The sequence below is a fragment of the Crocodylus porosus genome, unplaced genomic scaffold (genome assembly GCF_001723895.1).
Source record: "Crocodylus porosus isolate Cpor-Errol unplaced genomic scaffold, CroPor_comp1, whole genome shotgun sequence".
Classification (NCBI taxonomy): Eukaryota; Metazoa; Chordata; order Crocodylia; family Crocodylidae; genus Crocodylus; species Crocodylus porosus.
Genome location: NW_017728922.1, coordinates 12218894 through 12235250, shown reverse-complemented (window position 1 = coordinate 12235250; position 16357 = coordinate 12218894). Strand labels below are relative to the sequence as shown.

General features: G+C 42.9%; 1 protein-coding gene across 3 annotated transcripts in view; it reads right to left on the bottom strand.

Annotated features, from left to right (window-relative positions):
• The window catches only part of CBFA2T2 (CBFA2/RUNX1 translocation partner 2), a 118521-nt gene that overhangs the window by 56127 nt on the left and 46037 nt on the right, over positions 1-16357 (bottom strand). The window contains exon 1 of one of the 3 annotated variants that reach the window (XM_019539712.1): positions 7649-7903. The exons of the other annotated variants lie outside the window; for them this stretch is intronic. The gene's annotated coding sequence lies outside the window, so the exon portion shown is untranslated. Of the gene's footprint in view, positions 1-7648; positions 7904-16357 lie in introns of those variants that run through there. 3 annotated transcript variants of the gene reach the window in all.

Here is a 16357-nt window from a genome sequence, read left to right as displayed (position 1 = left end):
GGGTTAAATTAACTATTTAAAAAATAATAATAATAAAATTTGGATTTTTAAAATTTAAATCTGATTTTCAAATTGTATTTTTAAATTTTTTAAGATGCTTTTTAAAAACATATAAAGATAGTTTTAATTTAAGATATGTTAAAGCTCAAAAATATCATCTAGGAACGGGGTTTATAAAACTTTTAATTATATACTATTTGAGACAATATATCCACGTAACCTTTTCTTGAAGTCTTATAAATTAGTCACAACAGGCAATGGACTATATTAGGGGTTCAATCTTATGGGGTTCCCAGAGGCTCCTCTACAGATTAGTAAAGATTAAAGAAAACCACTCTACCTAATGGGACTCAGTGCTCAGTCTAGAAGATCCCATTAAGCATCTCTGTGGTACTTAGTTCCAGTTCTGAAACTGTGGTTTTGTGTCTCCAGAGATCACAGGCAAACAAGGTTCTTTGGGTGGATGCAGTATCTATTATTAGACCAACTAAATAGTTGGAAAAATTGTTCTTTGCAAGCTTTCCGTCAGAAACACCCTTCTTCAGGCATAGGGAGAAACTGGTGTTTCCAGAGGTAACATCCGTATTCACAGCAGTATATGGAGATGAGAGAGAACAGTCCTGATGATTACTCACCCATCAGCCCTACTGTCTCTCTGAAAATTTATATACACACAGTCAAGCCCTTACTTTCTCTAAAAGTGCAAAGTTTCAAGAAGTGAAATGAATAAAGGATATCAAACAACAAGAATGCACTTCTAGTAGAACACAATGATTAAATAGAGGCTTCCTCACCAGTGATTTAAATTGATTTGATTTAAATCAAATCCACCCTGATGTTGAGGGTCTGTCAGCTGCCAAAAGAAGGAACAGGTAGACTGAGGAACTGGCAAATTTTTCCCAAGATCATAAACAAGTCAGCAGGACAGTTAGAACTAAAGCACAAAAGCTTCAACACCAGTCAGTAGTTAACCAGTAGCCCACGCTTTTATGTTAATGTAGTAGCATAGGGCATGTTCTTAATGCAAACTGCTCAGCTCTTCTGAGCAGTCACCTAAATTACATAATGTATGTTTAGGCACACAACATAGATAAGTAATAGCTAAGTGCTCCTATGTGTCTAGAAAAGCAAGATTTGTATGTGAGGTTTAGACAACTGCTTTGGAAAATTGGCCTTACAACTGATAAAGGCTGGGTTTCACAAAAACCTAAACAGCTTCTGTCTTCAATGAGCATCACACAGAAAGTGCATCTGTGCTTAAGCCATTTTATAAGTGGTGTCAATTTTCCCCACAGCAGCCTGCCACCCAAGGTGTAAGAGTTTATGCTGGATAGCTCTGCTATGTAAGCGATTTGAGGAATACTGCACTTCAGCTTAATTGATTGGCCAAAAGTAGAGCGTGGAAAAGTATAATGCTACAGTTTGAGCAGACTTAGGTTCTACACAGTTACTGTAAGTATTGTGCCATACTGGAAACCTTGCATACATTTTCCTGTGGAAGCAGCAACCCATAAACCTGTAATTTACTTTTATCACATGTAAAATTATATAGATGGAACTATAGAACAGTCATCTGTACTAATACTGCACTAAGTTCTTAAATGCCTTTTAATTCTGTTCTAGTTTAATTTGATTATGAAAACCTATTAATATAAAATAAACTGAACCCCTTTATTTAATACATTTGCTCCCTCACTGTTACCTTGGCTGATTTTAGTGACCACATAAATTGTCATCCATTCTGGCTACTGTTAAGTCTCCAAAGCCAATACAGCTCTATGAGAGAGCCAGCATTTAATTTCACTCTGGTTCATGCATCATCACAAAATGTTAGTTAACTGTGCTACCACGCTGCCCAAGTATAACAGGGCAAGGAGTTCCCCTCCCCCTTTCCACACCACCCAGCAGGGTCTACAAGCCAAAGAGAATGATACATCTTGAATTCCCAATCCTAGCTGAAAAGGGCTGGCTGCTTAATAACAAAACACCCCAACACAAAAATCAAACACTGAAGAAATATATAATTAGCATATTTAACCAAGGGTTACAGATATAAAAATGGGGAATCTATTATGTCCTTTTGTGGTAAAAATCACACACTGAATTGTTTAGATGAAAACAATTCTACATCTCCTCAGTCTTAAAATTAAGTTTTATTGAAAAGAGAGAGCTTTGCTCTCCACTTATGTATTTTTCAAAAAGTGTCTCTTTTGCTTCTCCCTCTAATTTGTGAAACTTATGAAATTAACAACCAACCTGTAAGAAACAGCAACATTTTTTCTCTTGTGGCCCACTAAGTTGCAGTCTGCTCATCTGGTTCATAGGTGTGATACAGTAATATGAGAGATGTTGGCTTAATAATTTACAGTAAAGATCATCCAAAGACCAGGAGAATTTGCCTGCTAGCTACAAGTCTCATCTCTGGTTATTTCAAAGATTTAATTTACTACCAATCATCCCTTGGCTGCTTTACATTTAAAGGCTGAGGAAGGAAGAGAATGGGGGGGCAGGGTGTAATTAGCTCTGCTTGTAAAATGTTCATCACAGTTGTAATACTGACTGGGATGTGAAGCCTATTGGGGGTCTAATAGATTTCAGGGTATTGTTCTTTGTAAGCAATAAAGCCCGTGTGTTGTGGGGGGGAGGGGGGGGGGAAAAAAATCAATAAATGGATACTACGTCTCACTACAACCCCATATGGAAGTAATCAAGCACAAGGGTGGCAGCTGGGGCCAATAACAGTCACCTGCAGTTGAGAGACATGGGGGTTTTGGATAGGTTTTTAATGCTAATTTCCTTCAAAAACAATGAGCTAGAAAGAGCAGAGTAACAGACGAGGCTGGATGAATAGAGACCAGCCAGAACAATAGCTGCACCTGGTGTTAGGAGCAGAGAAACAGAGCCGGCACACGTCAACAGCGCGGAGCACATCTGTTACCCTCACAGTCCCTCATCCCACTGCCTAGTAGTACAAGGTCTTTAAACATTTGCAACTTGCAGCACAGCAACAGGTTTGAGTTTTTTCAAAGCTGCAGCATGCTCTGCACACTCCCTTCTTGTCCACACTTAAATTTAGGGAAATGACAGACAGCTATCAATACATTTGCCCTGAAACAGGAGCTATTCTTGGCATAGATGATTATTTAAGTTCCGTGGTCAGACTGGGATATCATTTGCAAGAAAACTGACAGATTTTTGGCTTTTCAGCCTCCACACTAACTGAAGAGAAATAGTAGGCTCTTAATAACTCTAGCACTTTGTAAAGGTCTTCTGTCCAAAATCATGTCCCCAAATTGGCTGTGAATTGCAAAAGGATGATTGTCACTTACATGAAAGGAGGCAGTCTGGATTTTGGCAGGGAATGTTAAAATCCAATATGCGCTGTTTTTAAAACTCAGGGTGTTTTCATAAATATCACTGCCCAAAATGAAGCAAAGGAGGTAATTACTTCATAAAGTCCTTGGAAATCTCTGGAGAGTTCTATAAAAATACCATGAATTAAGTGTCTTAACACTAGGAAGAAGATACCCAACTTATCCATGGTGAAATTGATGGAATAAAGATCTTATAACCAAGGTCTTATAAAACATCTCTTACACCACCAGGAATTGACCCCAAACTTCCTAATTCCACACTTTATATACAAGATCATTGCTTCCCAGGTTCCTGCTATTACTTGCGAAAAGAAATGAAGATGGTTTCTTATTCAGGTCAGGAATCATCCCCAGAGCTTTTGGAAAAACATAGCAAAAGACACTTGAAATGAAAATTTTACCCTTCTCTGTATAAGATAAAGCTGTACTACCACCAAGGATCAGCACACCAATTTTGTTGGAAGGCAAGATTCACTGAGTAGATGCAATATCTTTTATTAGACCAACTGAGTAGTTGGAAAAAAGTTCTTAGCAAGCTTTTGGGTGCAGTCACCCTTCTTTAGGCATAGGGAGTCTTTGCTGGTCTGAGATTTCAAGAAGTCTCCAAGGAGGCATAGCTACAACCAAAAATCCAGCAATTTTGTTGGAAATAATTTTATATTTGACCTTTGCAAAACAATAGACTATATACATATTAATGCAGAGTTAGTTTCGTTTAAGGTTGGTTTATGATCTAACCAGAGTTAAGTGAAGAAAAATCTTTACTTTTTTTTTTACATGGTAAAAGACCACAGGAGACAACACAATTCTCTCTACAGGTCAAATTTAAAATTATGTTCTAATGCAGCCTTTAAACTTGGTAACAAATACTCCCCTCCACTTATTCCCCCAGAGAGCCTGTTGCACTTTATTTGCCCGTTTAATAATATTATGGGGGTTATGTCTGCCTACCAATAAAATAAATATTTTTTGGCCAAATCACAGAAACTAGAGATGAAAAAGTCAACAGGTTATTCAGTTCATGCCTAAGCAGTGCAGGATTAGAAATCACAGTACTATCTACTAAAGGTGATTAAATGCAACATTGTGAGTTTCCATATTTCCAGTTGCCATGATTTCTGGATTATTTTTAGAACTGCCTATCTTGAAGACTTAGGCTGAATATCAGCAGTCAAGCACTGTTCTATTCTTCTTGTGCATTACCACCTGTAACAAAAGTTCAGTAGGCTAGATTAAGCTCTGAATGGCACAGGAACAACCACTCTGCCTGCCAGTGGGTACACACAGTCGGACTTAGTATACCAAGTCGGACTTAGTAAACAATTCTCCTGATGAGACACTAGAAGAAATCCAAGGAAACTCTCCTGGTGATGTTGACTGTACAGCTAGGAGAATCAAACAGAAGAAGTTGGAGCCCAATCCAGAGCCTACTGAAATGAATGAGTCTTTCATTATAACGAAGGCTCTGAAGAAATCAGCAGACATGGCTCACAAATACAGCATGCAGGCCTGTGCAATAAGAGGTTCCCCTTAGCCAAATTCAGTATTCAGAGTAGAACTACACTTACAAATGTCTTATCTGGTGCAGTTTCAAATTGGCTATGCCTTCCCTCCTCTCCATATGAACACTGCTTCAGATATGAAATCCATACCCACAGTTAGCTCAAGCTTTTCTCTGCTCTGTTGCACCCCTTATTTGTAGTAACTTTGCTCCCACCTTTAGAGTTATCTTTTTCAGATCCTCTGTATTGGTTATCACATTTCTTTCAAACATCATTTACTCAAACAACTTGTGCTTACTTCTCATTACCTTTTCCTCTCAATTCAGCACTCAGGTTGCTTAATTCTACATCATTTTCTAAATCCCCTCCAACTTGCCACTGCTCTGGTATACAGATGTCCAGAACCCCCCCCCCAATTCTGGCAAAGTCTCATTATGGTTATACACAGGGGAAGAGCAACTTTTTCTCAATTTAAATAGAAACAAACACATGATTCTGCCACAATAAATTGGAATAGCACTTTATATTGCAAGTGACTCTACTGACATCGACAAACTACTCCCTGAACTAGCTACTATGCAGTATGTGTAAAGAAGACAGAATGAGATCCTTAAGAAACGTCCCAAAGGAGCATCTACCTGTGTATGATTCTACCTAATAGACCATTTGGAAAGATTTTCCCTTAGCCCAGATGAACTGTCCAATCTTCCTATAACTATGCTTATAATTCTGGACAATGTACAGGCATTAAAACAAACAAACAAACCCCATTGTTGGATTGTATCCCTGTGATCTACAGACTCTCCCCCAGACATTGCCTGAATAACCCAAAACGTCCTTGGGATCCATTAGTTTTCTGAAGAACTTGATGATGAAATTGGCAACTATGTAGCTTAATACTCGAATTATGTAGTCCTAATGTAGACAGAATTTCCATTACCTTAATCACAATTTTGTTTGCATAGTGACTGCAGGATCAAGAACCAGATATATTTAGCTAGCCTCACTGAATAGCACTGAGATCAGCCATTATAAGATGTCAACAACTTACAGAATTTGATAAAGTTATACATGTTCACCCTGGTACAAATAAAATGAGACACAAAAGGTCACTGTTAAGTATTGCATCCCCTTAGATGGCTTCCTTCATCCTGTTATAAACTTGGATTGCAACTGGCACAGGATTGCCCTGTATGCTGTCACACAGCTATCCCCTAACAAGGGCGGTGCTAGCAATGCAGGGGCAAACAGAAAGGCTTAGGTATGGTTGTGAGTGCAGTCATTTTCTATATGCTTTTCAACCTAGCACTGGGATGCAGGAAACAGCACAGCAGCTATCAAATGTCTGTAAACTCCAAGGGTAAAATAACATACAACTAGGAATAATGGAGTGGGACTGGGAATGGGGACTTTTAGTCTGAACAGCAAGAGTGACCTCTCTCTCCTGCCAGTGAGATCTTTCAGGCTCTAGAACAGTCTCCCAAGGGAAGCCCTGTCACTTAGCACATTTAGAACTAGCCTGGACAAAGTACTAGTAAGTACACAATAAGGAATAATCTTGCACTGGCATAGGGATTTAGTAGCCAGCCCAACAACTATCAACCAGCTATGATTCTGCAGCAAGATCTCCCCTGCCTTGAGCTTTCCAAACTTTGAGGGTAGATTTTGGCATATCTGCCACTTCTGGGCAGCATTTCACTGGTGTATACAGGGGGAACAAAATGGATTGCATGTGCAGCTGCTCAGGAGTTTAGTGCTGAAAAAGAGAGAGAGAGAGAGAGAAAAAGAGAGAGAGATAATCATTTTTAGTGGCATACACACCCATTCAGCCCCAGATCTAAGAGCTGGTTGGGTGCTTGTGGGTATGATTTTACAATGGCCTCTCTAGATAGAACAGAAACAGTTCAAAACTGCCAAACATTTTCTAAAAAAGAAAATAAAAAGCACGTTTAAGAGGCAAGTAAAATAATTAGGAATTACAGTACAATAAAATGGAATCCAAGGTACAGCAGACTAGTCATGCAATGAAAATCTTAACACAGGACTATGCATATTACTCTACTGCAAAACTGATTTGAGAGATTTAAATGCAAGTATCATCAGTAGCTGTGTTAAGAGTGTAAAGACAAAAAGGCAGCACTCTCAGACACAATGCAGAGAAGCAATGTGAAATGTATAACCAAGCATTAAAACTGAGAACCTTAGAGAGTTTATGAGGCTAATCCCTACAAATGGCCTCCTATTACAAGAAAGCACATTATATTTTAAACATAATTGTGCATACAAGAGAATAAGACGTGATATAACAAAAAACCCATATTGCATTAACAATCTCTCCTGCTTTCTCAGTTCCCATTTATCCAGAAAATGCTGAGTCCTAGCCTTCTATCCAGGAAAACCAAACCTTTCCATAGGAGCATAGAGGAGAGCAAAAGCTCTACTGCAGTGCTTTCAGAAATAGTTTAGTATTTTTTCAGCTGTATAATCCATGCATGAAGTCTACTCAGCTATTGAAGTTTTGACACAGCAGAACCACTGCAGTCAAACTGAGGTTGCTCAAGAGAGGGTGATGTTGCAAAGTACTGCATATGTGAATGGTACCCCCCCCCCCCACATACACCCCCTCTCACTACCCGTATTTGAGGTTAAATTGATCCCCACAACCTCAGAAAAATTATTCATCTTGCAAATCCAATACACAGAAAAGTAGCTTAAAACAATAGACAAAAATGCATGTTTTTAAAACAATCAAATTTAAAAAATATTGCTTACCCTAAACACTGAGGTTACAACAATCCAGCTGCTGTCAAATACACCTATTTTCTTTGAAATATAAATGAAATGTTTTCTTTTTTTCTGTTCTTAATCTTCCAGCACAGCCTGCGACCAGCCTCCCTTCTCCTTTCATTAGCTGGACATGTGTCAGCTCCCTCACATCTGCGATTTCTCACTGACTAGAGCTGCCTGTCCGATTCCAGGGAAACACAGATGGATCCCAGATGGGAAGTCCTGCCAAACAGACCAGCTCTTTACCTTGCCAGAATACCCAGATACAGGCACACACCCTCCCAGCTCCCTGCCTCTTCTTCCCCCCCAGCTCTGTTACCAGGGCTCCTTGCCAGCTGATGTCACTAAGTACACACCTACCAGTGACTCTCAGCCAGTCTGACATTAACTTGTTAAATACACGTAATTTATTTATGGCGGACAATAACAATGCTATTATGCTAAAGCCATCAACACTAGCCTCCAGCCAATAGGTGTTTCACAGGGTGAGGCATTACTGGATTATCAACTGGACTGTCCTCTCCAAAATCTTTGATTCCTTCATGCTGATGCAGGTCTTGTTTATACAGCGTGTGTGCTGTAAATCACTCTGGTAGGCAGCCTATAAGACTGGGGAAAACCTTTCTTTTAGCACTCAATTTAAAAAAAATGGATTTTGCTAAGCTGTTTAGTAAACCAGCACATTAATTTTCTGAACTCTTCCCAGAGCACGTACATCTTTTGTGTAAATTATCTTTCAAATCTCAGTCCCAGAGTCTGCAACAACACAGAGCAGGTATGTGTTAACAATTAGAAGCAACAACAAGATAAGATTTTGATGTTGCAACAATACCAAACTAAACCTGGACAATTCAATGGCTAACATGCTATTCAGATAAGAGAGGAAGTGGTAAAGGAAGAGCCAAGTCTTACGGTAATGTTTTACAACCATTTGTTGGTCCAGATTCTATTTCCATTTGGTTGTCTAGGCCATTAGACCTAATGACCACTTAGATGACCAAAGAGTCACCCTTACATGACCAGATGGTAATAAAACATCATCATTCATGTTTAATAACCTGATAAGCGAAGCCAGTGGGGTTTATATAGCAGTAAATGAGAAGATTCAAAAAAGACAACACTGGACATATCTGACCTGAAGAGTTTTTCTCAAGTCCTTAAATATGGTAGTCCTACCACACACATACTTCTGTCATGAATCTTGATTTACAGATGCAGCTTGCCAAGGTGAACCTTGGACTACCCACCATAGCTGGCAGCAGATAGAACGGCCACATCACACCAGTGCTTTACACATGGAGCTGGATGCTACAAATGTGCCAACTAGCAGTTTTTTGTTCACCATGCCAATCAAGGCTGTTTATAGGAGGATGCCTTTGTTTGGATTGTTCTAGCTCTTTAAAGGGAGAAATGGTGACAGAGCTACCACTAATATGACTACTCAGTAGCCAGTTCCCATTAGGCTTGGGGGAAGGAAGAGGTTGTCAGAATGTGTTTTGTCTGCTTCCCCTACCAGCATAAAATGTTCTGTCCTGAAAACTTAGCTGTGTGGGGGTAAAATTAGAGAAATATAGATGATTTTAAACAGCATCTACACCGTCCTGCATTTCTTAAAGCTGTGCAGAATCAAACATTTAATTCAGTACTTTCTAAAATTCTGTGGACATTATTCAGGTTTCTCACATATTTGCCTGAGAACCAGAGCTATGCTAAAGCAATGACAAGCTAAAATACAACCCTGAACAGCTACCAATAGCAGACTCTTTAAAAACCTGAAAAACCGGATTAAAGATTTCCATAAAATCAGAATTTTGGACAAAATTGGCAGAGGGGGATGACTGACAGTAGAGAAAGTTACTGAGCTTTCCCAAGGATTTTGCTGCACAGCTCCAGCACAATAACATCTAAGGGTCAAGCACACAAGACTATTCACGGTAATGATCACTGTGCTTTGATGATAAATATTTGGAGGAACAGGCCCCATGTTTGTGGAAGGTCTACAGAGACTGAATGGTTTAATCCAGGGGTAGGCAATATATGGCCTGTGGGCTATATCCAGCCCACCAGCAGCCCGAGGATGATGGGCTGCATCTGGCACCATTCTGCTCTGCTGTAGCCAGGGCTGGGCTGGGCTGCACAGTGTGCAGACTCCTCCACCCTCCCCAGGTGTCACCTACATCCTCACTTCCCCCTCACTGCCTGGCTTCCTGTTGGTGCTGCAGCTGCACTGTCCTGGGATCATGGACACTGGGAGCTGGGCCCACAGGATGGGGCACAATGCAGCATGCTCAGTAGCCATCCCGCGTGCCGCCCACTTGCCACTATGAGCCACGGCCGCCACAGCACCACTGAGTCAGTGCTGGCTGCCTGGGGGGACCCCACACTGTGTCACAACAAGCTCCGCACTTTCTGTGCTGCTGCTGGCACCAGCCCCAGGGAAGCCAAACAGATCCCCCGGTGGCTGTGGTAGCAGCTGCCCTGCCGGGAAGCTACTGCTAGCTGGGTCAGATCCTTCTGCCCATGAGCACAGAAGTGAGGCATAATAAGGTATGTTAGCAGGGTGTGTAGACATGGGAACCTCACTTCCACCTTCATGGGCGGAAGGGCTGGGGCAGGGTACAATTTGTTGGTAGGTCTGGCCTGGATGAAAGTGCCTGGCTGTATTTTGCCTGCCTCTGATTTAAGCACTCCTGGTTCCTCTTTGGGGAGAAAATAAAAGAAGAAAGAAGGAGCTTCTAAAGCCGGCTTCCCATGTGCTACTGGGGACAGGAGGAGCCTGGCCGGGTCTGCACCGGCCAGCAGAAGCGGCAGTGGAGCCGTGTGCCACTCCGGATGGGACGAGCCCGGCCAGAGCGGCAGGGGTTGAGCTGCATTTTCCCCCTGCTTGCACTGGTTAGTCCCATGTGGCACATGGCTCCGCTGGCCGATGCCGACCCGGCCGAGCTCCTCCAATCTCCAGTAGCACACGGGAAGCCAGCTTCAGCTGCGTGCTGCTCCGGATGGGACAGACCTGCCTGGGTCGGCACCAACCAGCAGAAGCGGTGGCAGAGCCGTGTGCCGCTCGGGACTGACTAATGCAGGTAGGGGGAAAGTGCAGCTGAGCCCCTGCTGCTCTGGCTGGGCTCATCCTGAGGTTCATTTAATGTCTGTAAAATGCTCGGCGAGCCCTGCATAGATGCACTGCATAGAAATGCAAAACATATTTTGACTTATTTGGTTGGCACCTTGGGCTGAGATTTTCAAAGCTGAGTCAAAAAGCCAACTTCCATTAAAATGAATGGGATTTAGAAGGCTCCAAATCTTTTGTGACAACTTTGTAACATGCCTATCTACCCCTTTTTGCAAATTTCAGTCATAGTTTGGAAACTCAGCCAAAGAACATAAGAGCTTCTGAACATAAGAGCATAAAAAGTGCCATGCTTGGTCAGCCCCATGGTCCATCTAGCTCAGTATCCTGTCCCGAACAGTGGCAGAGGTAGATGCTATAGAGGGAGAGTTTTGAACTGGTTAGACCCATTTCACTGTCACTTCCTGCAACTTCATTGGTGTCAAAGGTCACATGACATCACTTCCTGATGTGATACCACTTCCTATGAGGTCTTTGAATATGGCTTGCTGGCCTACTGGGTGATAAAAAGTTCATGATCTGGCCCCACCTTCAAAAAGGTTGAAAGGTGGGACACCCCTGTTCTAAAGGTTTTAAAAAACACTTTGTGGAAGCTGGTGCTATTCTTTCTGCGACAGCTGGATTGGGCCTTAATATCTGACCACTCTTACACTTGGAGTAGTTTCAAAAACAATGAGCAAGCTGCTGCTTAACAATGTCAGCTGTTACGCTTTAATTGTTATTTGTGCATGAGCCTGTAGTGAGCTAAACTGCCCCAACTTTAACCCTGGATGAAGCAGGATTTACCCAGACACCTGCTGTGGGGCTTGGAGAAGCAGCAGCTCCTCTCGCCTTTTGAAACTGCTCCAAGTGTACATTTGTCCATGCCCTAAAAGTACATTGAAGTGAAAGCCAAACAAAACTGCTTGAAAAGGGTGCTCCTGACCACTTAGGTAACAACTGAACCTGAGCTAAGCCACACTTCTGACTTGGGCTAGGTATAGATATTCAAAAAACCTGAGGCAGAATCGATCCAAGTTATAAAGTTTTCTGTAAGCAGCATAATTTATATAGGTAGCAAACACAAACACACATGTGCCCTATGGTGGGGGAGGCAAATATTGGACTGGTGTCCACCATTTTTAAACCAATCTATGTGTGCTGAACTTCTGTTCTGTTACGGGTCTAGATCAGTTTCCAATCACTTATATGTAAAAGTGTATGTGACCTTGGGGTTCAGTCTGCAAGACCAGAATTGGAATTTATTGGACCTAGGAAGTGCGCCAACGTGTGTAGCACCTTTCCTTTAAGCTCTACCAAAGAATGAATGCAGAACTCTCATTGGTGCTTGTGGGAGCTTGCCTCCCAATGTCCTGAAGAGCGCGGGACGAGGAGAGACCAGAGAACGAGCCTTGGGCCACAACGGAAAAATGCCTGGTCCAGTAAGGGCCAGTGGTACCTCCTACCTCTTGGAAGGAGATGTGATGGCAGGGGAGCAGCAATCATGCCCAACAGCGTCAGCCACGCTTTAGTAGCGTGTAGCGGGTGTGCGTGGGTGGACATCCGGCAGCTTGCAATATAACCGGAAGCCCTGCACTGGTTACCAAGGAGAGCTGGCATGCCAGGGAGAGCTGACAGCACAGTGAGAGTTGGCAGAGTGGGAAAAGCTGGCCTGACAGCAAGAGCTGGTTTGCTGGAGAGAGCAGACTACACAGAGAGCTGGAGGAGACTGCAGGAGGCCGAGACAATCGGAGGAGTGTCCAGCATCAGAGGCCTAGGAGCAGGATCCCAGAACAGTGAGCCACAGAAGTAAAAGGCCTGGGACAGATGAGAGAACCACAGTACACCGACTGAGGTTCTGACATTCAAGAACATCTAACTGTGAGTTCAGGAACACTGATGTTCCAAGTACTTTATGTTCTTTGTTATTGTTTACCACTGATTCTATTGAACTGTGTGAAATTCGGACTGACCTTGCGAAAGTACTGTCCTGGGATCTTTGGGCAAGCCTGACCATCTGTCAGGTATTCGAAGACTTAATTTGATTTCAGGAGTTTCCATTTTTCGTTTATGCCTGGGAACATCTGGTTGGTGAGTGGACGGGGTAAAGGCAGGAGTCCGTTCGAGGCAGGAGCCCTGAGAAGGCAACCTATGGTCACACAGGTATAGCCCCAGAACTATCAGGAGCCTTCTGGTCAATGAATAACAACAAGATGTGGAGGGCAAGAGCAGAAGGGCAGCACGTAAGTGTGGATATTGGTGAAGGGCTAATGGTCAAAGGCAGCCCAAACGGTGAAGTCTGACTCTCACACTTGTAGGTATTTAATGTTTTGAAGCATTGGATACAGTTCTGTGGTGCATACTCTTACAAAGGAGAATTAAGTCCTAAGTAACATATAGTATGGTTCAAACACAAGGCTTTAAACCTTAGTTAGTGGGAATCATCTTCTAGATTTGGTTTTAAAAAATCTAGTCAAACATCTAAGCCAAAAACAGAGTTCATTATAATTAAATGTAATTAACATTTTAGTTTACTTGATGGAAAAGAATATAAACTTAGCACAAATAAACATTAGTAAGAATAAATATAACCTCCTAGAACTACTGAATGTCCCTTTAAGCAAGTTTCCCTTTGCACTACAGTGTACCTGCCCATAGCCTGTTATTAGTGTAGCAGAGTGATAGCATTCACTCAAAAACGTTGGTGAAGACTTTCATTTGGAGAGCTGAAATATCAAGGTTTGTGCCCCTTAAAAGTTGGTCCACAGTTTACAATTACAATCAGCTTGTTACAGATATATGACTTGTCAGTCAACATTTTATATCATCAGAAATTAAAGCAGGTAAAGATTGGATTTGTTCATAAGATGTGTAAACATGAAGTTAGTTTGAGGAAGTTCCCTTTTTTGGTGCATCCAACACTTTTGACAAAGTGTATGTAAAATACTAAATGTCTTAGTGTCAGAGAGGCACCAGCAGAGGCTGAGTAACTCAGTGGTCTGGTGCCCTCCCGGACCAGATGGTCGTTAACGCTTTTACTTGCCTTCAACTCATTGCAGAATTACTTGGCTCTCGTCTGCCACGTCTTAATGTTTGCTGATGTTTCGGATTGGAAGGGGTCTAACTTCACCACAGTAGAGGGTCCAGATAGGGGACCTCTTCTGGGACTTCAACCTCCCTTCCCTCTTCTGGGACTTCAACCCCATCCTAGTGCCACCCTAATGTTATGCCACCTATTATGCCCTTGGATCTTGATGGGTGGTCCTGTCCTTTTGTTTTATCGTTATATAGGCTTCTGAGCATCTCAAAGGAACAAATCATAAAATGAAACAAAGGAATCATGGGATTTCCCTTAAGCCCAGGTAAGTCTTGCCCCCTTGGAAAAACACACACAAGGCACCTCCCCCTTCTTTGGTGGGGCCCGCTGTCTCAGGTTTGATGCAAAAGAAGGAACCCTGTTCTCAGCTTTAGCTGCCTTGAGCTGGATGTCCATCTGCTCTGGACTAGATGCTCTCTAGTTGGATCAGCCATGTTGAATCAAGGCACTTCCTGAATGCTGCATCCATATTGAGTGTCCCGCCCTCGTCTCCAAATTTTCTTCTGGCTTGTAGCTGACTTCTCTTTTTTTTGTTTGTTTCAGTATTGTGGTCAGGGCACAGCCTGTCTGGTTGACTGTTGGGCCAACCCACTCTGGCCTTCTTCAGATAACTCAAGAAATAATAACAAAAACTGAAAGGAAACTAACCATGTCTGCGTTCGGTGCATGGCCGCTTCTCCCATGGCCGGCTCATCTTCCGTGGGGCTTTCCCGCCACTTGCGCTGCCAGAGCCGGTGTTCAACGGCTCACCAGAGCTCTCCCGCCAGCCCATAGCTGGCACTCTGAGGCTTGGAGCCTCCCATCCCAAACCCCTTGCTTTGGGACTCGGCTCTCCCCACCCTTCTGGCATCTGGGACATGTCTCCACAGAGTCTCCGCAGCTGCTTTAGCTGCACTGAGCAGCTGCTCCGGAACCATGGCTGCTGGTGCGCTCTCTTTTCCCTTGGTGCTGCAATTACTTTTTCAGACGGCTTGTCTCTGCCTGTAGTGAGTTCAGTTAAGTTTTCCTTTTCTCCTACACGCTTAGTGTATCAGAAATCAAGGCAAAATAGAGCCTTTAAATTAGGCAACAAAATCAGGTAAACATACAACACACATGCACACAAGCCATTGTCACTCAAAATATATAAGAATTATTTCCCCATATTTGGTTCATAGCCCCAATCACCACTTGGGGAAAAGTCAATTTTTAGCAGATGTAGACAGGTAATTGAATCTAGAGATAACATAATTAGGGAATAGGGAAAAAATAATGAGATGCTTTCCCAAAAAATATACAATTCTTATCTCTGGCATTGAGCAAATACATTCTTCCAAATGCTCAGGTTCCAGCAGTATGTCTCTATATACTTCCTGAGAAGGAAGATGCACAGAAAGGTAGAGTATATAATTAGGCTGCTAGGCAACAGATCTGCTCCCTGCTTCTGATTTAAATCTGCCGCCAAAAAAGTTAAATCCTGTAGCCATCCCACATAAGGGAAAAAGAACTGGAAATCAAACTGCCACATCAGCTCAGTCAAACCCACAAAATCCTTGTTACTGATTGTGGTGCATGCATGAGCCAGTGAACCTACCTTGATTTCCAAAATGTCTTTGCAGAACTGGTATTTAAAAGAAGCAAGACAGACTATCAGTGGGTATATTTCAACTTGCAGGTGGGGGGACAAGGAAGTTAGCAAAGGTAGTAAGTATTAAAGCTCACCCTTTCACTGGATCCTGGGGCTGCTGTAAATCTTACCCAACTTCCCATAAAACTGTTTTAAGTTCAGCAAGAAGTAACCCCAAGGGGCCAATACTGGAGTCAAAGAGGACACTTCCAGTCTCCCATCCATTCTCTCAGACAGTAGCAGTAATAGGACACGCAAGCCTCAATGCCAGTTGCGGATACGCCACAAGGCAGGTTGCTCCTGTGGACCACAGGTACCAACTCTGTGGTAGGATTCCATCCACAGTGCAGTGTAGCATGAACAGGCTCCATGATGAAGCTAGATGAGCACCTTAATGCTCATCATCTAATTTAAATTCCTTAAGTCATTCAAATATAGATGCACCAATATACTGGTCCAATATTGGATCACTACTGATATAAAGAGAATTGGCTGTATTGGAAATTGGCCCAATGGGGCTGATATTTTGGCTGATAAATGCGCAGCACACAGGCAGCGAGGAGCACATCCTGGCAGTGTGGAGACCAGGGGCAGGTGCTGCCCTACTAGGGTGGCATGTGCCCTGGATCTGTGCAAGCTGCAGCTGCAGGCTGGAGCTGGGGCTGCTCTGGGCTCTTCTCACTGGGGGCTGGGTTTGGGGCAAGGGTTACAGAGGGGGCTGCAGCCACCCTAAATTTTGCTGTGACTCCCTCCCAGCACCTTCGCGCACCCGGTGCAGGCCCAGCTCTTACCAGCACATGGTGGGGAGGTGGGGATTGAATCGGGCCTGCACTGAGTGCATGGTGGCACTAGGAGGGAGCTACAGTGAAGTTTGGGGTGGCTGCA